The sequence below is a fragment of the Salvelinus alpinus genome, chromosome 3 (assembly GCF_045679555.1).
Source record: "Salvelinus alpinus chromosome 3, SLU_Salpinus.1, whole genome shotgun sequence".
Lineage (NCBI taxonomy): Eukaryota > Metazoa > Chordata > Actinopteri > Salmoniformes > Salmonidae > Salvelinus > Salvelinus alpinus.
In genome coordinates this window covers 82,307,350-82,314,257 of record NC_092088.1, presented here as the reverse complement: position 1 = coordinate 82,314,257, position 6,908 = coordinate 82,307,350, and positions in this window count along the sequence as shown.

The following is a 6,908-nucleotide window of genomic DNA, read 5'->3' as shown; positions in this document are numbered from 1 at the left end:
TTATATAAAAAAAACCTCAATTTGTTTGGCGCGTTATGTTCAGTTTTCCACAGCCTTAGGCATGTCATCAAGTGTTGACGAGAATTCCAAATAGTATCCATAAAGTTCGTAGAAACATGTCAAACGTTTTTAATAATCAATCCTCAGGTTATTTTTAACATTAGTAATCGATAATATTTCAACCGGACTGTAAACTATTCAATAAAGGAGAGAAAGAAAATGAGAGAAAGAAAATGTCGAGCTATCAGTGTCGCTCGCATTAACTAATGGAAGGAGATCTGTCTATCCACTGACGCGATTTGATAAATCTCGCTCATTTTTCAGAATAAAAGCTTGAAAGTATGTCTAAAGACTGTTCACACCCTGAGGAAGCCATAGGGAAAGGAATCTGGTTGATATCCCTTTAAATGGACGAAAAGCAGGCAATGAAACAGTGATTTTTCAAAATAAGAGTCACTTCCGGGTTGGATTTCCTCAGGTTTCCGCCTGCAAAATCAGTTCTGTTATACTCACCGACAATATTTTGACAGTTGTGTTTGACAGAGTGTTTTCTATCCTACTCTGTCAATTATATGCATATTCTAGCATCTGGACCTGAGAAATAGGCCGTTTACATTGGGAACGTTATTTTTCCAAACATAAAAATTCTGCCTCCTAGCGTCAAGTAGTTTTAACTAGATGTAACTTTTATCTTTCCACCACGTGTTTTTTTTGGTAGGGGGGGTGGGGGGGGCGGGTCATGGGTTTAAAGTACTCCAAAGATTTTTTTTACCCATCATTCTTTATATCATTGATCTTAGCTTCATAATAAAATTCATTTTTCTTTTTGTTGGGTTTAGCAGTAAATAAGCCAGTCAGATGTGCAGCCAGACGTATTAGCCACTCCTTTTGCCCCATCTCTTTCAACCGTACAATTTTTTAATTCCTCATCAATCCATGGAGCCTGAACTTCTTATGGGCAGGTGGGACGGTAGCATCCCACCTGGCCAACATCCAGTGAAATTGCAGAGCGCGAAATTCAAACTACAGAATTATAAATATTTAACTTTCATAAAATCACAAGTGTAATACATCAAAATAAAGCTTAAACCTCTTCAGGCTAGGGGGCAGTATTTTCACATCCAGATGAAAAGCGTGCCCAAACTAAACTGCCTGCTACTCAGGCCCAGAAGCTAGGATATGCATATGATTGGTAGATTTAGATAGGAAATACTCTAGAGTTTCTAAAACTGTTTGGATACTGTTGGTGAGTATAACAGAACTGATATGGCAGGCAAAAACCTTAGAAAAATCCATCCAGGGAAAAAAATTGAGGTCACTCTCTTTTCAATGCCCTTTCTATGGGGATCTAGATTTCTGTGGCACTTGCTTGCAGTTCCTATCGCTTCCACTGGATGTCACCAGTCTTTAGAAATTGGTTGATGTTTTTCCTTTGAGAAATTAAGAAGTAGGGAAGTTCAGAACGAGGGTCGAGTGAATTACTGTTGTGGTTGGGGCGCACGACCTGAAAGCTCACTCCACTTTGTTTTTATCCGCTATTGAACATAGTTTATCCAGTCTTAAATTTTATTGATTATATACTTTAAAAAATACATAAAGTTGTATTAGGAAAGTTGTTTGAAATGTTTGGAACAAGTTTACAGGTAACTTATTAGATATTTTGTAGTCATGTTGCGCGACTTGGAAACGGTGTTTTTCTGGATCAAACGCGCCAAATAAATTGACAATTTGGAGATATAACGATGGAATTAATCGAACAAAAGGACCATTTGTAATGTTTATGGGACATAATGGAGTGCCAACAAAAGAAGATCTTCAATTGTAAGGCATAAATTATATTGTTATTTCTGCATTTTGTGTCGCTCTGGCGGGTTGAAATATGAATGTCATGTGTTTGTTTGATGGGGTGCTATCCTCAGATAATCGCATGGTTTGCTTTCGCCGTAAAGACATTTTTGAAATCTGACACATTGGCTGGATTAACAACAAGTGTATCATTAATTTGGTGTATTGCATGTGTGATTTCATGAAAGTTTAATATTTATAGTAATTTAATTTGAATTTGGCGCTCTGCCATTTCACCGGATGTTGCCGAGGGGTTCCGCTAGCGGAACATCTATCCGTAACAAGTTAAATTCGTGTTAATCCAGCCGCTGTGTCAGATTTCAAAAAGGCATTACGGCGAAAGCACACCATGACAGCGCCCCACATACAAATGCATGAAAAACATATTTCAACCAGGCAGGTACGGCACGAAAGTCAGAAATAGCTATATAATAAATGCCTTACCTTTGATGGTCTTCTTCTGTTGGCACTCCAAAAGGTCCCAGATACATCACAAATGGTCCTTTTGTTCGATAATGTCCTTCTTTATATCCATAAAAACTCAGTTTAGCTGGCGCGCTTCAGTCAATAATCCACCCAGTTTCCCTCCATCAAAATGCATACAAAATGAATCCCAAACGTTACTAATAAACTTTTCCAAACAAGTCAAACAACGTTTATTATCAAACCATAGGAACCTTAATAGGTAAATAAACAATACAATTTAAGGCGGAGAATCGTTATTGTCTTTACCGGAGAAAAATTCAAAGAAACTCTCTTCCACACGCTTGGAAACACTACAGACAAAATGGGAGCCACCTAGAAAAACTAAAATATATGGCTCATTTTTCCAAAAACCAGCATGAAACTCTTTCTAAAGACTGTTGACATCTAGTGGAAGTGCTAGGAACTGCAATCTGGGAGGATTTCGCCTTATCATAAAAGTGACAGCCATTGAAAACAGTCGTAGGCTGAATTTTTTGGGGGGGATGGTTTGTCCTCGGGGTTTCGCCTATCATATCAGTTCTGTTATACTCACATACATTATTTTAACAGTTGTAGAAACTTCAGAGTGTTTTCTATCCAATACTACCAGTTATATGCGTATCCTAGCTTCTGCGCCTGAGTAACAGGCAGTTTATTTTGGGCACGTCAGTCATCTGAATTTCTGAGTACTGCCCCAGCCCTCAAAAAAAATATATATATAAAAACAGAAATACCTTATTTACATAAGTATTCAGAACCTTTGCTATGAGACTCAATATTGAGCTCAGGAGCATCCTGTTTCCGTTGATCATCCTTGAGACATTTCTACAACTTCATTGGAGTCCACCTGTGGTAAATTCAAATGCTTGGGTATGATTTGGAAAGGCACACACCTCTCTATATAAGGCGCCATAGTTGACAATGCATTTCAGAGCAAAAAACAAATCATTAGGTTGAAGGAATTGTCTGTAGGGCTTCGAGACAGGATTGTGTTGGGGCACAAGTCTGGGGAAGGATACCAAAAAATATATGCGTCATTGAAGGTCCCCAAGAACACAGTAGCCTCCATATTTCTTAAATGGAAGAATTTTGGAACCACCAAGACTCTTCCTAGAGCTGGTTGCCCGGCCAAACTGATCAATCGGGGAAGAAGGGCCTTGATCAGGGAGGTGACCAAGAACCCGATGGTCACTCTGACAGAGCTAGTGTTTTCTATCCAAATCTACCAATTATATACATATCCTAGCTTCTGGGCCTGAGTAACAGGCAGTTTACTTTGGGCACGCTTTTAAATAGGGACGTGAAAATACTGCCCCCTATCCAAGAGAGGTTAACAGTTCTAACAGTCAGTTTCTTAACAGGTGCATGTTTATCAATAATTGGAAGAAGCAATTTCATGAATTCATCAAGTGCAGCATCTGGATGCTCCTCATTAATCACATCAGACCAACAAATATTTTTAACATCATCCACAGTCACAGCAAAGTCTTTTGTATGATCTCTTATACACTATTTAAGGCACAGCTGTTGGAACTTTGGTTTTCCTGGATATAGCCACTATATTGTGATCACTGCATCCAATGGGTACAGATACAGCTTTAGAACAAAGTCCTACAGTATTAGTAAAAATGTGATCAATACATGTGGATATTCCTGTTCCTGTAGTGTTTGTAAACACCCTGGTAGGTTGATTAATAACCTGAAGCAGATTACAGGCACTGGTTACAGTAAGAAACTTCCTCTTGAGCGGACAGCTTCATGAAAACCAGTCAATTTTCAAGTCCCCACATACACTATCAAGCATTTCACACATATTATTTAGATACTGACTGTTAACACTTGGTGGCCTATAGCAACATCCCAAAAGAAAAGGCTTCAGATGTGCCAGGTGAACCTGCAACCACAACACTTCAGTAACACGTGACATAAGATCTTCTCTAAGCATTACAGAGATATTGCTGTGCATATATACAGCAACACACAACTACCCCATAAGCATGTTTGTCTCTTCTATAAATGTTAAATCCTTGTATTGCTACTGATGTATTATCAAATTAATTAGTGAGTCTCAGAAATGGCTGAAGTATGAATGTTATTTGATGTTAAAAAGTTATTGATTTCATGAACCATATTTCTAAGGCTACATAGTAGTGCAGAAGGTGGAAAGTTTTAAGTTCAAAGATATCTAACAACTACCTAATACACACAAATCTTAAGGGTGGAGTAAGAATATGTACATATAAATATATGGCTGAGTGACATAGGCAACATGCAATAGATGGTATAAGATACAGTATATATAGATGAGTAATGTAAGATATGTAAACATTATTAAATTGACATTGTTTAAAGTGACTAGTGATCCATGTATTAAAGTGGCCAATGATTTGAGTCTCTATGTAGGCAACAGCCTCTCTGAGTTAGTGATTGCTTGCTTAGCAGTCTGATGGCCTTGAGATAGAAGCTGTTTTTCAGTCTCTCGGTCCCTGCTTTGATGCACCTGTACTGACCTCGCATTCTGGATGATAGCGGGGTGAACAGGCAGTGGCTTGGGTGGTTGTTGTCCTTGATGATCTTTATGGCCTTCCTGTGACATCGGGTGGTGTAGGTGTCCTGGAGGGCAGGTAGTTTGCCCCCGGTGATGCGTTCTGCAGACCTCACTACCCTCTGGAGAGCCTTACGGTTGTGGGCGGAGCAGTTGCCGTACCAGGCGGTGATACAGCCCGACAGGATGCTCTCGATTGTGCATCTGTAGAAGTTTGTGAGTGCTTTTGGTGACAAGCCGAATTTCTTCAGCCTCCTGAGGTTGAAGAGGCGCTGCTGCGCCTTCTTCACAACGCTGTCTGTGTGGGTGGACCAATTCAGTTTGTCCGTGATGTGTACACCGAGGAACTTAAAACTTTCCACCTTCTCCACTACTGTCCCGTCGATGTGGATAGGGGGGTGCTCCCTCTGCTGTTTCCTGAAGTCCACAATCATCTCCTTTGTTTTGTTGACGTTGAGTGTGAGGTTATTTTCCTGACACCACACTCCGAGGGCCCTCACCTCCTCCCTGTAGGCCGTCTCGTCGTTGTTGGTAATCAAGCCTACCACTGTAGTGTCATCCGCAAACTTGATGATTGAGTTGGAGGCGTGCATGGCCACGCAGTCGTGGGTGAACAGGGAGTACAGGAGAGGGCTCAGAACGCACCCTTGTGGGGCCCCAGTGTTGAGGATCAGCGGGGTGGAGATGTTGTTACCTACCCTCACCACCTGGGGGCGGCCCGTCAGGAAGTCCAGGACCCAGTTGCACAGGGCGGGGTCGAGACCCAGGGTCTCGAGCTTGATGACGAGTTTGGAGGGTACTATGGTGTTAAATGCTGAGCTGTAGTCGATGAACAGCATTCTCACATAGGTATTCCTCTTGTCCAGATGGGTTAGGGCAGTGTGCAGTGTGGTTGCGATTGCGTCGTCTGTGGACCTATTGGGTCGGTAAGCAAATTGGAGTGGGTCTAGGGTGTCCGGTAGGGTGGAGGTGATATGGTCCTTGACTAGTCTCTCAAAGCACTAATCTCTCAAAGCAATAATGTTCCAACTGGAGAATTCCTTTGTCTTCAGAAAGGCAAATGGAACGGGAGCTACCTCTCATGTGAATGCGCATGACCAGCTCGTGGCTACTGGCAGACCTCTGACTCATTCCCCTCTCATTCGGCCCCACTTCACAGTAGAAGCATCAGACAAGGTTCTAAAGACTGTTGACATCTAGTGGAAGCCTTTGGAAGTGCAACATGACCCATATCCCACTGTATCTTCAATAGGGGCTGAGTTGAAAAACGACCAACCTCAGAGTTCCCACTTCCTGGTTGGATTTTTTCTCAGGTTTTTGTCTGCCATACTCACAGACATCATTCAAACAGTTTTAGAAACTTCAGAGTGTTTTCTATCCAAATCTACCAATAATATGCATATATTCGCAACTGGGACTGAGTAGCAGGCCGTTTACTCTGGGCACACTTTTCATCCAAATGTGAAATGCTGCCCCCTATCCATAAGACGTTTTTAACCAGGTAGGCTAGTTGAGAACAACTTCTCATTTACAACTGCGACCTGGCCAAGATAAAGCAAAGCAGTTTGACACATACAACACCACAGAGTTACACATGGGATAAACAAACATAGAGTCAATAATACAGTAGAAAATGTATATATACAGTGTGTGCAAATGAGGTAAGATAAGGGAGGTAAGGCAATAAAATAGGCCATAGTGGCAAGGTAATTAAGATATAGCAATTAAACACTGGAGTGATTGATGTGCAGAAGATGAATGTGCAAGTAGAGATACTGGGGTGCAAAACAGCAAAATAAATAAATACAGTTTGGGGATGAGTAATAAGATCATGTTTCTGTCTGAAAGATCTCAGCTTACCAAAAAATCCCCAAGAAACAGCCAGGAGGCAGAGAGACAGGCCTCTCAATGGCACCGGTGACAATGACAGTGATGCTGGTCATTATAAGATTATTAATAGCATTTAGCACCAATTGTAATAATTTCTGTCATGAATCACTCAGGGCATTGTTGTGAGAATATGAGTGATTGAGGTACTCTTACCACACTGGTA